Below are 16,207 nucleotides of genomic sequence, written 5' to 3'. Positions count from 1 at the left end.
TTTTTTAAAAGACATGCAAAAACTTCCACAATAGGGGCACATCAAATTAATCTGAAATACTGATGTTAAAATATTTGTCAAGATATTTTCACAGTGCTCACATACTATATGATAGTACACATACTCTAAAGAAATTTTTGAAGAAAAAAGATTTACTATGTAAGCATCTTCCAAAGTTTCCAGATACTTAATGGAATAAACTATCTCAAAATTCAGATGGCTGTCTGATTTAAAAGTCCTGAACTCAGACCTGAGTTCAAATCCTGGAGCTCATACCACCTGCACGTAAATCTTATTGGAGTACTGGAGTATAATACAGTTCAAATAGAGTTCATGTAACTATATGCTTTGCAATACTGTCTCAAATAATTTTCACAAAGGCCAATATATTAAGTCCTTTTAATGATTTCCAAATATTACTGGTGCTCCACAGAAAATTAATCTCAGAATTTCAGTGTCCAGTAGAACAAACTGTTTTTGGCATGTAAGGATAATATATTTCTGGAATGTAAAATTTTCTCTTGCCATTTTCCACTAATTCTAGTCAAGAAACCTTTGGAACCAGATTATCTTTCTGAATTTATAATTTCTCAAACTTTTGGACAATGATGCAGTACATACACTTTATATATATTATGTGACACTCTCTAGGAGAACGAGTCAGCATCCTGTAATCACTATTTCTTCAGCAAAATATTAACACTAAATGGGATAAGTAAAGTTAAAAATAACATCAAATCAGCACAAATTCAGGTCAGGTTTTTTCCCCAAATTAGTTTAGGTCACATCAAAGAAGCTATTAAAATTTTTTTATTAAGTCTTTTGGATTTCAGAATTATATGAATAAGGGATTATGGACCTATAGCTTTATAGCAAAGCATCAGGTACTACATTTTCACTTAGCATAACATACATTGTACCAGGGCACAATAAATCTAAGAGTCAGTCACCATGGCTGCCAGAACATGCACAACAGTTAAGTATCTTTAGCATATTCTATCTGCTCCTATTCCTTCCCCCCAAAAGGGGACACTAACTATGGACTTCCCACATTCCACAATATTATTCATTAATCTAAAGACTACTTTTTCATAATTGGGCAGAATCATTAATATGTCAGCTTATTAACATCAGTCTCTCAAATCACTAAGAGTAAACATCACTAGATATATTAAATAAAATGCAAGGTTCAGTTTCCATTAAACATGAGACTTAAACCAAAAGAAGGTTTATTCTTTATTATGGTCTTCCTTAAAAGATGAAGCTTGTTCTTAAATTTTCACCTCAGAATATATTCATTAACTATGGTGTCCAACTAGACCCCCACCCTCCAAAAAGTTTTTAACTTCCAAGCCAACTTGGGGGAAAAACATCAGATATGCTGAAGTAGAACAGATGGACTAACAAAAATTAAATAACTGACTTGGTACTAATATGGTAGCAATTGTACTTCTCTTTAATATGCATACAAACCACCTGGTTAAAATGCAGATTGATTCAGGTTTGGCCAGGACTGAGACTCTGCATTTGTCCTATCTAATGCTGCTCATCCAAGGACTACACTGCATAACTAAGGATGATTACACACTTAAAAAAGAGAAATCATTGTGACAGTTTATAACTAAAAGAATTGTCATAGTCCGACTTTATTTTCTAGCTGTATTCAAAAAATAATCAATTTGCTCAATTTTACAAAGGTAGGAGAAAACCCTCCCTCCATTCAGCATTCTAAATCAGAACTTTTGGGCCGAGCCAGTGGCGCACTCGGGAGAGTGCGGAGCTGGGAGCGCGTCAACGCGGCGCGCTCCCGCCGCCGCGGGTTCGGATCCCATATAGGAATGGCCGGTGCACTCACTGGCTGAGTGCCGGTCACGAAAAAGACAAAAAAATAAAATGAAATAAAATAAAATAAAATAAATCAGAACTTTTAGGAAATCCTATTTAAACTGTTTTTTCTTCTCTTTAGCCTTAAAAACCTGAGTCCAAAATTGAGTTAACATCAAATGTATTTAAAAGGTTTGCTTTAACGACATCTTTATTTGCTAGAATCTCTTTAACAAGATCAGACTAAAGAAACACTAAATTGATACCCTCAGCTTTCTTAAAAATTTTTAATGTTATTCTCTCCAAGACTCTGGCCATCTTAAAAACACCTAAATATCAATACTAAAAAACAAATTTCAATAACAAGGAGTCTATATACTATGAAATTTTGAAATGAACCAACCACACAAACTAGCAACTCAAATGCAAGCAGTTTACTGTGGAATTACATTTTGTACAGGGACTGTATACTGAAGTCAAATCCATTATGTAGATAATCCAGTATAGCCAAAAACTATCCTTGAAAATCTGTCCAGAAGGTGACATGTTGGGAGACATATATATATCATCTTTCAGTAAGTCCCCTAAAAATAACCAGTTTTTCCCACCAGCTGATTACCTCAAGTCATTTTATGAAAAATATAAGATCTAGAAAATCACATGACTCTGGCAACATGTTTGTAACTAGAAAAACAAAAACTAAGATACATTGGTAAAGGACCACAAAAAATGTTTATATTGTGTAATGATTAAAAAAAAAACTAAGATTCATCTTTCATACCCCATGCCCTGGGGTATAGCTTCAAAGAGTGGAATGAGAGCAGAATCTTTAGCTCTACTTAACAATATTTTTGTTATGGAATTAGTAATAAGAATAAAAAGAAAATTAAAATGTTTGATTTTTTTCTGATCAAGCCCAAATACCTGAATCCACAAGTTACATGGTTGAATGATGTGATAAACTAACATCTTAAATCCAAAAACCTCTCTCCAACTTACATTAAAACCTGTACTAATCACACTTCCTAAAACTTATCCTGCAATATGTACTTAAATATAGTAATATTCGTTATGTATTCAAGATAAAGTAAAATGTAAGTGATCCAGTCACTGGTAAACAATGCATGAAACCAAATCAGTCAAGCTTAAAACCTATAACTGTCAAGTCTCTATTTTAGAAATTTAAAAAGAGCTTTAAGGATTACTGCACTTAAAGAGGTACATACAATTTCAAGTTTTGAAAAATACTAAGTAACACAGCACTCTCCTTTACTTCAATTTTACAAGACCCCCACAGATATAAAAATACTTACATGGACAAGTTAGGAGATGGAACCCCCCTATCATCAGCTAGGTTCCCAAGGTGGCTCAGCGTTGAAGTCGAACTGTTCCCTGTACAGCACTTCTCCTAGGCCCTCTGGGTAGTTGTATACTTGGTCAGAAAGTTCGCCCTAAATAAGAAATAAAAGTAGCAGATAGTCCTGTGTTAAAAAAAAAAGTTAGGTTGTCCTTCAAGCAGGTTAAATCAACTTAAAGATGAACTGTAAATTAAGTTTTAGTCTTTATAATAGAGTATGTTTCATTAAAATCACATTTTAATCAAAGGGTTTACCATGGTACCAAATACTTTATGTCATTAACAATTCTAAGCTGCTGGACTACAAAATTCACAGAACTTATCATGGTCATCTTATCAAGTTGTTTTATCTACCTATACTCATGAATTTCCACCCTTCATCTAATTCTATTTTTGCTTATATCTGTCCTCTAAAACCCAAATTTTAAGTGGCCTAAAATGGCAAAATTTCTAAGTATTCCCACCAACTTGGTGTATATCCAAGACTTTCTATGCATAACGCTCTAGATAGAGCATGATCTAGAATACTACCCAGAATACTTTTACTCAAATTCAAATTATTCTTTGCTTAAAATATAAAATCCTACAACACTAAAGAAGACAAAAATTTTGTGACTTAGCTAATTATGAATCTGAAATAACTTTTGAGAACTACCTTATTATATTAGGCAAGTAACCTCTTAAGGTTTCTCTCACACCTAACCAATCTAGATCTACTTCACTCTATTATTGCCAGGAACATTACACGTGTGAAAGTACTTGGCTCACTACACAAAATGCTAAGTTTTAGAAATGGTCACCACCTATTACGGTTTGACTGGATGGACTTAATCACCTCTAGACTAAAATGCTATACTTGTAATTCAGTGGTTACTATTTTAAAGTAATATAACCTAACAGTATTTGATAGAAAGGGAGAGGTGAGAATGAAACCAGAAATATTATGAAACTAGAAATTACAAGGTCAAAAGTTTGAGGGACTTCAGAAACACCCTACGCATATCTCACCTCAACCAGGATCAAGGCACCATTGAGGGAGGTAAAATGTTCCTTCTATTTAGCAAGGGAAACTGATCACACTCTCAATGACAATTATGGATGATGAGCAAAGAACCCATATACGAACACACAAGGAAGCTATAATCTTACAATAAATTCCAAATAATGTACTACTCCCTAACAATCGTTCTGATTCTTCCCACATCAAGATAATTTTAAAAATAAATAAAAAGCCAACTCACGCTGGGGACAGTTCAGTCTTAATTATCCTAAGGAACAGGATAATTACCCTGGGTGAAACATTATTCACTCCTTCCCCGTCCCCCACTCACCCCCACTATATATCCACAACCATTTTGCTGCTTAATGCAACCTAAGAACAGTGATGTCAAACACTTAAGGATATTAAACTTAAGACATTCAAGAATGCTCTTCAGTGAGATCTCTAAAACATTTCCATTTAACAAAAAAATAGTAGTAGGGAATGAAGGCCCCATAATTTGAAAGGCACATTTTAATAGGAATAATATAAGGGGTACATAGGGTAAGATGGCTATTTACGTACAAGACAGATGGAATGCTTATCCGGACAGTTGTTAACAGATAAAGCATGAGAAAGGATAGACAAATGGAAATGTGGAAAAGAGGTCATGTGGAAAAAGATAAATTATTCTTTTAGAATGGTGAGTGTAATCAGCTGAATAAGGCACAACATTGCAATCACCTGCCTTAACAGTCATTTGAATAGAATGTCTCTAGCTTCAACGCCTTAAAGAATAACACAGGGAGGACTCAACCGAGACAGCGTGTATACCAGTAAGGCACAAAAATCCTTCTATCACTCTGATCATAACTACCCAAAACTTAGTATCTCAAAATTATCAGTATTTTTCTGAACACACATTGCCTTTACCAATGATTTTTAAAATGGCTCTATGATACTCTTTCTAAAAACTCAAAACATCAGTCCAATCATGAGAAAAACATGAAACAAACCTAAATTGTGCGGTATCCTACTAGATACCGGGCCATTATTCCTCTAGACTGTAAAGGCCATGAAAAACAGAATAGTGAAAAACTGTCACAGACCAGGTAAGACTGGAAGAAACATGTCAACTAAACACAGTATACCTTGCATGCACTCCATTCTAGAAGAGAAAAAGGACATCAAAGAAAAACTGGTGAAATCCAAAGAAAGTCTGGAGTTTAGTTAATAGCACCAAAGGCAGTTTCTTAGTTTTGACAAAGGTACCTTGATAATTTAAAATATTAATAGGGTAAACTGAGTGAGACATATTCAAGAACTGTTACTTTCTTTGCGACTCTCCTATAAAACTAATATTCCAAAATAAAGTTTATTTTTAAAAAATCAGGCAAGCTCGTCACGTAACGGACTACTCAGCAATAAAAAAGAACCTATGGATAAATGCAACATGAATATCAAAACTCGCTGAGTTAAAGAAGCCTTTTATACAAAAGAATACATACTGTACGCTTCCATTTATACGGAAGTTTTAGAATAAGCAAACTAATCTTTGGTTTAAAAAAATCAGAATCGTGGTTGCCTCTGTGGGGAGTGGGAGACGGAGACTAAAGGGGCAAGAAAGAATTTTGTGGGGTGATGGCAATGTTCTACTTCTTGATAAGGGTTTGGGTTACATAACAGTATTTTTGTCAAAATTCATTAAACTGTATATTTAAGATTTGTGGATTTTACCGTTACATGAATTTTATCTTCTCCCGAACTTAAAAAGTAGTAAACAGTATTGAATTCTATTTGTAAAATGTACATACTAAAGTTGAAGGGGTGATGTGTTCTGGTTTCTCCAACTTTGAAATGCATTGAAAAATATGATGAATAGATAAGACAAATATAGCAAAATGTTAATTGTAGAATTTAGGTGGAGATACAGCTCTTTCACCTTCCATGCTTGAAATTTATTTAACAAAACCTTGGGGGAGAAAGTCACTGACTATTTGATTTCATTTATATCACCTATAATCATGTATTGAGGAATCTATCTTCCCTACTTAATGTAAACTCCTCAGGATTTATTCTGACTTCATAAGCAGCATCTCCACGCTCTCATATTTGTTTAAAAAAAAAAAAAAAAAGATTAAACGATTATTAGGGCCTTGCCAGACAATCATTAGCCATACTTCTGCCAGGGTAGTTCACATCAACCTTTCCTGAGCCCACAACGATTCTATCTCCCTTAAGAGTTCCCACCCAAGCTGGGGATTCAACAGTGGAAAAGGACGGGACACAAAAATCCAATTAAATCTGTTGAAACCTCATGGGGCTGTAAATTGTGTCTCTGGCCGTTTCAGGTTTCTGACCGCTCATCAGCTTAGTCTAAGAAACACACGTTCAGGATGTATCTTGTGTAAGGGTTAAAACACGTCACCACCATTAACTGCTGGCAATCGAGAAGAGTACTCGATAAGCCACTCCAGCCTAACATTCTCCCTCTCTCTGCCCAGGAATCGTGGCGCGGACGGGAAAAAGAAGCCTCGGTGACTAATCCTCAAGCTCCGCGACGTGACTAGGGTGACTGAAGGCGACTTGGCCCAATCAGGAGAGCCGCAGGGGCGGAGCAGCAGCCCCGAAGCTTCCAAAAGGGGCCAAAGCCCTCTAGCTCGCTACCTGACACCGGGCTTTCCCGCCGTCGGGCCCCTAGTGGCGTCAACTTTCCTCCACCAGAGGGGGACCGCGCTCCCCGCACCACCAAGAATCCGACCTGCCCCGCAGCTGTCACCAAAGGCCGGCGCAGGGCCCGCCCCGCTCCATTCATAACCCAAGGCCCGGACCATGGCAGCCCATCGCGCCGCCCGCCCGCCGGGCTCCGGGAGGCGAAGGCGGCGGCGCAGCGTTGCGCCGGGGCTGCAGGACCCCGGCCCCCTCCCCGGAAACAGCAATGCACCACGGGAGAGGGGTGGGGGCCGCACGCCACCGGGAGCGGACGGCGACCCCCGGCGGCGAGACCCCCGCGCGCGCCCCCACACGCACACGCCCCCTCGCCCCAACCGCTGCGGCTTGCTCCGGCTCGGCCAAGCGTCCCGCGGCCGCCTGAGGGCCCCGAGGCGCGGCCCGCCGCCCGGCACCGACAGCTGCCACACAGGCCGCCATCCGCCATGTTCGAAGCGGCCGGCCGCGGGGCGCTGCGGGGACGCCCGGGGCGGCGGGGCCCGGCCGGAGGAAGCCCCCCGAGGCCGGCCTCGCGTCTCGCCCACCCCGCGCCCCTGGGGTCGGTACTCACGTGAGATAACGGCCCAAAGAGTCGGGTAAAGCGTCTTCTCTTTTTCGGCGGAATTTTTAAAGAGGGATGTGGTTACCTTGAGCAGAAATACCCAAGGCGGCCTGGGCCATAGGCTGCGGGGACGACGTGAGGGAAAAGCGCGGCACCGACACCAGCTGGGCAGCAGTGGCGGCGGCGGCCGGAGAGAAATGGAACCGCGCGGGTAAAGGAAGAGAGGCGCGGGCTGGGTGGGGAGAGGATTCGGCCTCGTCACACCGCAGAGCAGCAGAGCGAGAAAGGATAAGAGGCAGAGAAGGCGACAGGATGAAAAAGGAAATGCGGCGGCGGAGACAGGAGCCAGAGAGAGTGGGAAGGCGGTGCCGGCGACGCCAGTATTTATACCAAGGGGCGGGGTCAGGTGACGTCACAGATGGCCGGGCCGTGGCGCAAGCGGGGCGGGGCCCGGCTGCCGCCTGGAGAGAAGGAAGGAACGGAAGGGGCAGGAGGGTAACCGAAGGAGCGAAAGGGGAGAGAGCGGCCTGACCCGGCCGTGCAGGTGCAAATCCGCCGCTTCCCGCCCTCCCGCCCACCGCAGCTCCCCGGCAGGCGGAGGGCCCGCCGCGCTGACGTGGGCGGGGGAGTGTGAAGGCTGCTCTGCAGGCGTCCGCCCCGCGCCCCAGCCTCTCGGACGCCTGCGCTCAAGTCCGCAGCGGGCCCCGGCGCATTGTGAGCTGGGTCGGGCTCCACGCTGGCTGCCTCTGAGTGGTGTCCTAGGCCCGGGGCAGCGCGCCCCCTGCTTTGCCTGGACTGGGGGTAGGGGAGGCCTGTGGGCGGCAACGCCGGAGCTTTCCCCCTCGAGATCACTCCGCTTTGTGAGGGCTGTAGGCTACACCTGGGGACTGCCCTCCCGGGTGAGGCTCTAGCCTCCGCGGAAGGCGGCGCTCCTTTATAGAAGCGAGTTCCTCCTGGCCGGAAGGATCGGCTCAGTGCTCGTACGTTGCAATACGGTGCAGTAGGAATTTTTTAAAAGAGTGTAGCTTTTATGTCTTGATTTTAAAAGGTGTTGGTGCAGTCGGACTTAGTCCTTATTAATTCAGGACCTGTGGTGGAATGTTTCTAGCGGACATTACTTTAATCCCCCATGTCTCGTTTTCTCAGTCTTTTAGTTTTTCTATTCCATAACAAATTTTTTTTACTAGTGGGTCTAAGATGACCTACATAACTTTAATTTATTGTCATCTTTTTTTAGATGTCTTTGCACCAAAGATCAGAGACTCTGAGTCCTCCCAAGCAAACGCTTTGCAACTGAGACTCAGCAGCACAAAGGAAATATGTATTGTCACACCCCCTCCAAAGTTAAGATCTTTGAGATTAAGTAAGTCCGTGACTCTTTTTTTCCCTTTCATTCTTCCGAACCTTCTGTTTACTTTGGGAGCAGTGCTGTGGTTGACTAATAAATCATCAAAGGGGAAAGGAAGAGAGAGAGCTTCCTATGTAGAAAGGCAGAATATCTTGAGGTGCTCAAATGTAGGCTCGGCTTGATTACTGATTTCACTCTGCTGTATTTTGACATTATCTTTCATTTCTTAAAAGTTCTATTCGATTTAGAACATTTAAAAGCACGGCCACTTCACTAGACCCCTGGTGGAGGAAGGAGAGCTAGAGATGAATACACCACTTGAAATCTTGCTTACATTCTAGTGAGGAAAATAAGACACCTACACAAAATAACTAAATTGTTAACAGACAAACATAAAATGCTGCAAGGAACCTAGTGGAAGGCGGAAATGATTGCAGCGACGTGAGAGAAAGGCTGCTGGGAAAAGGTACAGAGTGATTTTGAAAGCAGACATCCAGACAAGAGAAACAGGTGATTTTGAGAGCAAGTGTTCCAGGCGAGGGAAACATGGGAGAAGGCACTGAAATGGCTGGGTTTAGAGAACTCTGAGTGGGCTTTCTGGTTCCAACATAGGGGCATGGTTGCAAATGAGATTGAAAAGGTAGATTAAGATGAGATCAAGAAGGGATTGGAACTTGGACTTTATTCTGGAACCATTGAAGTAGGAACACGACATATTCAAAGATGTGTCTTTTGAAGTTTATTCTGGCACCAGTGGATGATAGTGAAAAGAAGGTGAAAGTTTTCAAGAAAGGGAAAACTACAGCAGTTTTTAAAAGTACTAAGGGATTCAGAATGGATGGGAGGGGAAAGACATAGAAAAAATAGAGACAATCTTGACTTTCAAGAGAGATGAGGATTTGAGGATATGAAGCTTATCAACAGGGAGAATTCTGTAATCATGAACAGAGGTAGAAATAGAGGGACCCAGTTTGGAGGGACTAAGATGAGGCTGCTTTTGAGCATAAAGAAGTTGAACTGTTGATGAAATATCCAGGTAAAGATGGTCCAAAGGTCCCTGGAAATAGGGAGATCTGGGGCCCTTTGGTGTGAATTTGGGAGCCTTTCCTACAGACATGGTAATTAAGGAATTGTTGAGGTGTGCAGGAAAAAGACCTAGAGAAATGCCAGAGAGAAGAGATACCAGCAGAGAATACCAAGAGGACTACCCAAAGAAGTAGAAAGAATCACAGTAGTGCAGCTTCAAGCCATTCAGGGAGAAGGGTGTTTGTTCCAAGATGGAATGAGTGATCAAGGTTGTCATATCCCTCAAGCAGGATGTAAAGGTGGTTCTGATTTTGGCAAATGGCAAATCATTGGCAAACACCAATATCATATTAAGAAGTTTGGGTTTTTATCTCAAAGGCATTGGGAAAGATTTCAATCATGGGAGTGATTTGCATTTGTAGAAAAGGGGAGAATGTAGAAGTGGGAAGAGAAAGAACTATAAATTTGTGGCATGGAGAATACTTGGGAAGCCATTGTAGTCATTCACAGAAAACAATAAGGGCCTGGAAAGAAATTATTCGTGACCTTTAACTGAACAAATTCAATGGTGTAAGAGGAATAGAAGGTTGCAGAGCTTTGAGTGAAAAGTAGCTGAAGTGAAGTCAGTTGACCTCTCTCCAAGTATATGGTATTGATTGGACTAGGGCCTAATCCAACATCGTTTACACCATGAAGCAGTTAAGTAACTTTTATTGTTAAAACAATGTGCCCATGTGATTAGTATTTGTATATTTGAATTTAAAGAATAATGCTGGCTTGTAATGAATATAATAGAACCTTGAAAACTGTACTACATCAGAATAGGCATCATAGTATGTAACTTTAACAGTATGATAGCTATCAAATGAGAACAACATATTTAATTGTGTTTGGGGTTTTGGTTATTTTGCCAAATCAGTTTACTCATACGCAAATACACAGGTAGTGCCAGTGAAAACAGTATTATTATATAGGGAGCCCTAAGACAAAATGATAAAATGATATAATACCATTCACACTTAGATCATCCTGGTTCGTTGATTCAAATTCATTTTGCTTCTGTGCCAATAGATGTAAAAGATTAAGTGTATTAGATTACTGATAAAGTCACTCAAAAGTAATAGGTAAACCTAAAATCATCAGCCTATAATAGAAATCTTATGTAAGGACTGGCTGGTTAGCTCAGTTGGTTAGAGCACAGTGTTGATAATACCAAGGTCAAGGGTTCAGATCTCTGTACTGGCCAGCCGTCAAAAAAAAGGAAAAGAAATATTATGGAGTCACATATACAAATGTGACAAATGTGAAGACTCCAATAGCAACTGAGAGTAAAAATCCCAGTTTAATGGGTGGTATGGTTTGAATGTTTCCCCACCAAAAGCATGTGTTGGAAACTTAATCCCCAGTACAACAGAGTTGGGAGGAAGGGCCTAATGAGAGGTAATTGGGCCACGAGGGCAGAGTGAATGAATTAATTGATTAATGCCAGGAGTGGGTTCATTATCATGGGAGTGAGTTCCTTATAAAAGGGCAAGTTTGGTATTCTCTCTCTCTCTCTTGCTTTCTCTTGTCTTCTCTTTGCCCTTCCTCCATGGGACTACACAGTAAGGAGGCCTTCACCACTGGCCCTCACCAGATGCCTCCCCTTGGTCTTGGATATCTCAGCCTCCAAAACCATGAGCCAATAAACTTCTGTTCATTATAAATTACCTAGTCTGTGGTATTCTGTTACAGCAAAACAAAACAGACTAAGACAATAGGAATACTTATTTGTTTTGTTTTGTTTTTTAACTGGTAAGGGGATTGCAACCTTCGGCACAGTGTGGCCATCCCTATATAGGATCCAAACCTGCGGCCTCGGTGCTAGCAGCGCCGCACTCTCCCAAGTGAGCCATGGGGCTCGCCCAGACAATGGGAATATTTAAAGAGAACTTAATATGAATGTCTATTGCTAAGGTAAATTCCTGGAGTACTCCTTATTTAGAAAACCAAAATATATAGGTTTTGAATAGTTAAAACATTCGCATTTTACAAATTATGTTTTAGCTATTTACCACATCTTTTTGATTTGTTTTGTTTTGTTTGTTTAACCACATCTTTTTGTACACGGATAACCTTTCTAAAAAGCTGACTTGCTAATTAAGAATCTGATACTATGATATTTATGGACTAGTATAAATGTTTCTAAATTGCTCAGTACAGAGTTCACATTATATACTATTCTCTCTTTGAACAGATACTCTTTTATTTGCTGAGTAACTTGTTAAAATCCCTTAGAATTGTAATTTCTTTACCTGGGTTGGTTTTCACCTAAGATGAGAAATCACTTAATTTAATTTTAATTTTATTGTCATGTTTAATTTTTTTTCACAAAACCTAGGACTGGGTTAATAAGGTTATATGGCATTCCAGTCTGGAGGTGCCCTGTATCCCAGAACTAGCCCATATCACATCACCCGTATCTTAATCCACAGGATAATATAACCTACAGAAAAGTACACATGGCAAGCAAAGGGTGAGAGAGCCCATATTAAAGTCCAGGTGTAAGGGAAAAGAAAAAAACGTTTCCTATTTTCATTTCAGTGGCTGTGTATGTCATTAGATGTGGGTCAGCATTTTCTCTCTCCTGAGTGACTTGGATTGTTTCTGCGATAAGCAAGTCATAAGCAATACACTGACATCTTTTATTGCTCTGAGAAATAACAAATTACTCACTGTTAATTTAAGAGGACTGCTTTAGAAACTTATGTAAGAGGCCAAAGCAGTAATCTAGTTTTACAAATTAAATGTAACTTACATGACTAGAATAATCAACGGGCATAATTACGAGTTTGCTCCCTCATATATTCATGTAATTCTTGGAAGTTAGGAAATCCTTAGAAAATTAATTTCATTTTCACTTTGCTGCCAGGCATTATCTGGTAACAAGTATATTGTTTGTTGGGTAATATATAGCAAGACAGGTTTCTGTCTATCTCAAAACAGCTACCTGATGGATAGCCTAAAATTTTGGGTAGGGGCTTAGAAAATAGGAGCTCTGAAATTTAATCTTGTCTACTTAAAATTGTGGTTTGCTCTATATTCTTTAATAACCTAGCCTGGGTGCTGTCACATGAGCCAGTTCTGCTTTCTAAATGATTGTTAATAACAGTAACTGTAGGCTATATTTTATTTAACGAGAATTTTAAAATTACTTTGTCATTTAAAGTTTTGCAAGTTTTCTTGCAAAACATGTTATTGATCTAAATTTGCATTATCTATTCTAACTGGAAAGAGAAAAGTTCATGCAATAAAGACAATGAAATATTAGTTTTTATCTCAAAATAGGGAGAAGAAACATAAGTGACTTGCTTTCATAACAGTAATCTTCTTGTGTCTTACTCAAAAAGATCATTCAACCACCTGTGTTATAATATCAGTTAAAAGACCGTCAGTCAGTCCCAGCCCTACTTGGCTAAGTGACTTAACTCTAAACCACCTCCAGAAAAACACATTCCCTATTTATTTAGAAGAACTCTTCCTCTGCCATACCCTGAGTTCTGTTGGGAGCTTCCATCTTCTTCTCTGCAACCCCCGATTGGTATAAGGGTTAACATCTTCTCACCCGATCTTGAGGGTGGGGACAACCCAACAATGATTGGCACATATTTCATTCATACCATTTTTTCCAAGGTATTTTTCTATTAAAAATGGTTGCAGGAAAGAGGACATGAAGAGAGAATCATTTCTTCTGTGGCTCAAGTTATTACAGTATGAACCAGAAGCTGCTGGTAACTAGGGTCCCAGAAGAAACCTATATGAGAAAATGAAGCCAGTGCTCATCAGGATGAGGGGCAAGCCAGTGCTCCAGTTGTTCTTTCTTGCTGTTTGATTATACTGACAAATAAATTCCTCTTTCTTATCTAAGGTAGTTCCAGCTAGCTTTCTGTTACGTGCAACCAAGCATCCAGGCCTACGCAAGAGAGATAAACCAAAAGATCTTCATTTAGGTTCAAAAAATCAATTGCACAAGTACAACACAGGAGAGGCTTTATTGTTCACTATCTAGTTCCTAGAGATGTTAGTTGACCACAAGCTCGCCACGAACCAATTTGGATTGTGAAAGAAAGTGAGCCGAGATGCCGGGTACTGTGCAAGCTTTATTAAAGGAAAAGAATCTGCTGGGCTGTGCTCAAAGTGGGGAACAGCCTGGGGCTGCCCTGAAAAGGGGGGATAGCACCAGGTGTGGGGGTGGTAGAGCTTATATAGCGCACCAGGGGCTGGCTGATACCATCAAGGAGGGTCATTATGCTAATGTGGATCGGGGTGGACAACTGCGTCCTTGCCTAAGCAAAAGGGGTTTCTGTTCAAGTCAGGAGGCTTCCCCTAAAGGGAAGGGGGAGGGGAGGGGAGGAGGTGGGCGGTGCCTTTTTGTACTTGGGCTTGTCTAAAGTGGCGCTGGTTATGTTGCAGATCTATTAGATTGTATTGTAAAAGTATAGGCCAGGGAGGTAGCAGTTTGGTTTTCTGTATGTGGTCAGACCCCAACTATAGCTTTTCTGTTTGGGGAGAAAGTTTTATTCTAAAGTTCTAGAGAGCATATTGTATAAGAGAATGAAAACTAGATAGTTTGGAGCAGGATAGCCATAAAGGTGAGGAGATCTAGGAAACAATGTATTATTTAGGAATGATAAAAATGCTAGAGATAGACTGGGGGGCGGGGGGGGGGGGGGGGGGAGTGGAACCTAGAAGGAAAATGAGAAAAAGTAAAAACAAAAGCTACACCAAGTGCCAGGCACTAATGCTAAGCTCTTTATATTATTATTTAGTCCTTCAGTAACCTTGTCAGGTAGGTCTTACCACGCCCATTTTACAAATGAGAAAACAGAAGTACACTGAGGTTACATAACTTGCTCGAGGTTATCTGGCTAAAAAGAAAGGATCCAGATTCATATGCAAAAGTGTCAAATGCCTGAGGCCATGCTTCGAGTCCCTCAGCTATATTGCCTCTTTGGATAACTTTCATCCATAGAGCATGTCAAGCTCTGACATGTAAATGAGAGAAATTACAGTGTTAGCCAGACAGAAAGAGGACCAGTGTGTTCCCTTGGCCAGACAGGCTATCTGGTCCTTCCCTCTGAATTTTCATGAGGTTTGGTTTGTGTCTTTCTATGGCTCCTTTTAATTTCTTGTCTGAAGTTGTTACGATTATTGAGTGAAATTTGTAAATAAGATATTAAGCTTCTCTTTAGGGCAGCACTTTGATTCTTTTAAAAAATAATCTAGAGCACTCAGTACATACAGTGCCTTGTGCACAGACCTCCAATGACTTCCCAACTGTGGAGCAGCTGACAGTGTGATGGGATGTCTCATGGAGCAGAAAGCTATCTTGTCATTGGATTTGTTCAGGGATACAGAGGGAAAGTCTGCATTGGGAAGATGTTGGACCAGAGGGACCTGTAAGACACTTTCCTTCCTTAATCACAATGTAGGGGTGAAACATACTCATTGCTATTCATTATATATTATATTTTTTAAAAAGAATTTAGCATATATGATGATTGACTTCATATTAACATATAAAGAAGTTGTATTTCTCTATGATTCTTCGCTTATCCATACTAAAATTATGATGCTTTCTGTCTGATGGCCATTTTATTGATTCCTCCTCCTCCCCAGGGAAATCAACAGCCTATGATAGGAAAAAAAAAAAAAAAAGAAAGAAAGAAAGAAAGAAATTGAGAGGAATGAGTAGCATTTTAAAAATAAATTTAAAATTTTAATCTTGAAATTGGAAATGAACTGTCAGACAAAAACTGGGGTGTTTCATGTTTATTTTTGTTCCTAATTACTAAGAAGAGAGTGTTTGCTCTTCAGAGAAAGTGAATGAATAGAAAATAAGGGACACTGTAATAGTATAACATAAAGAATGCGTGAAAAAATAGTCTCAGTCATTGTTCTTTGTACACAAAAACAATGGTGCTTAACAATTTATCAGTTCCTAAATCAACTTGCCAGCTGCCAACAGCCACCCTTGACTGGGAGATGATTTAATGCAGAGGGTCTGTGCTGCGGCATGCCTCCTGCTTCCCAGACACCATAACCCACTGGCAGGCAACAGAGTTACAGGACTGTTGAGCACTAGGATCCAACACTGGCTGCTGATAGCACAGTAAGATAATGAACTAAACCTTTTAATTGTTAGAGAATGAAGGTCAGAAAAACAAAATCAATAGTCTTCCATATACCATGAATTGGCATTACTTAAGGCCTCCCCACTGCTGGTCCCTGCCCTCCGGTTACTTAGCTCGTGGGGAGTCTGGTTAGATTGGGTCAAAGCCTGGGTGATCTGACAGCCTCAGACAGTAAGCCAGATTTGTGGGGGAGAACATGGGACAATCTGTGCTACACTGATGGCCTTTT

The 16,207-nt window shown here is 40.5% G+C and overlaps 1 protein-coding gene and 1 long non-coding RNA gene across 3 annotated transcripts in view; one reads left to right on the top strand and one right to left on the bottom strand.

Moving 5' to 3' along the window:
- AZIN1 (antizyme inhibitor 1) overlaps positions 1-7,783 on the bottom strand; it is a 31,198-nt gene extending 23,415 nt beyond the window's left edge. For both annotated transcript variants that reach the window (XM_063079310.1, XM_063079309.1), the window contains exons 1-2: positions 7,441-7,783; positions 3,138-3,275 (exon numbers count right to left, since the gene is read on the bottom strand). The gene's annotated coding sequence lies outside the window, so the exon portion shown is untranslated. The remainder of the gene's footprint in view (positions 1-3,137; positions 3,276-7,440) is intronic.
- A 116-nt stretch (positions 7,784-7,899) lies between these two features.
- On the top strand, positions 7,900-11,492 carry LOC134363760 (uncharacterized). The gene is made up of 3 exons (XR_010021768.1): positions 7,900-7,975; positions 8,669-8,794; positions 11,411-11,492. It is a non-coding gene; the product is annotated as an uncharacterized LOC134363760 (long non-coding RNA).
- Positions 11,493-16,207: the final 4,715 nt, after the last annotated feature.

The sequence above is a fragment of the Cynocephalus volans genome, chromosome 15 (assembly GCF_027409185.1).
Source record: "Cynocephalus volans isolate mCynVol1 chromosome 15, mCynVol1.pri, whole genome shotgun sequence".
In the NCBI taxonomy this organism is placed as follows: Eukaryota; Metazoa; Chordata; class Mammalia; order Dermoptera; family Cynocephalidae; genus Cynocephalus; species Cynocephalus volans.
This window is presented reverse-complemented; position numbering and strand designations above follow the sequence as displayed.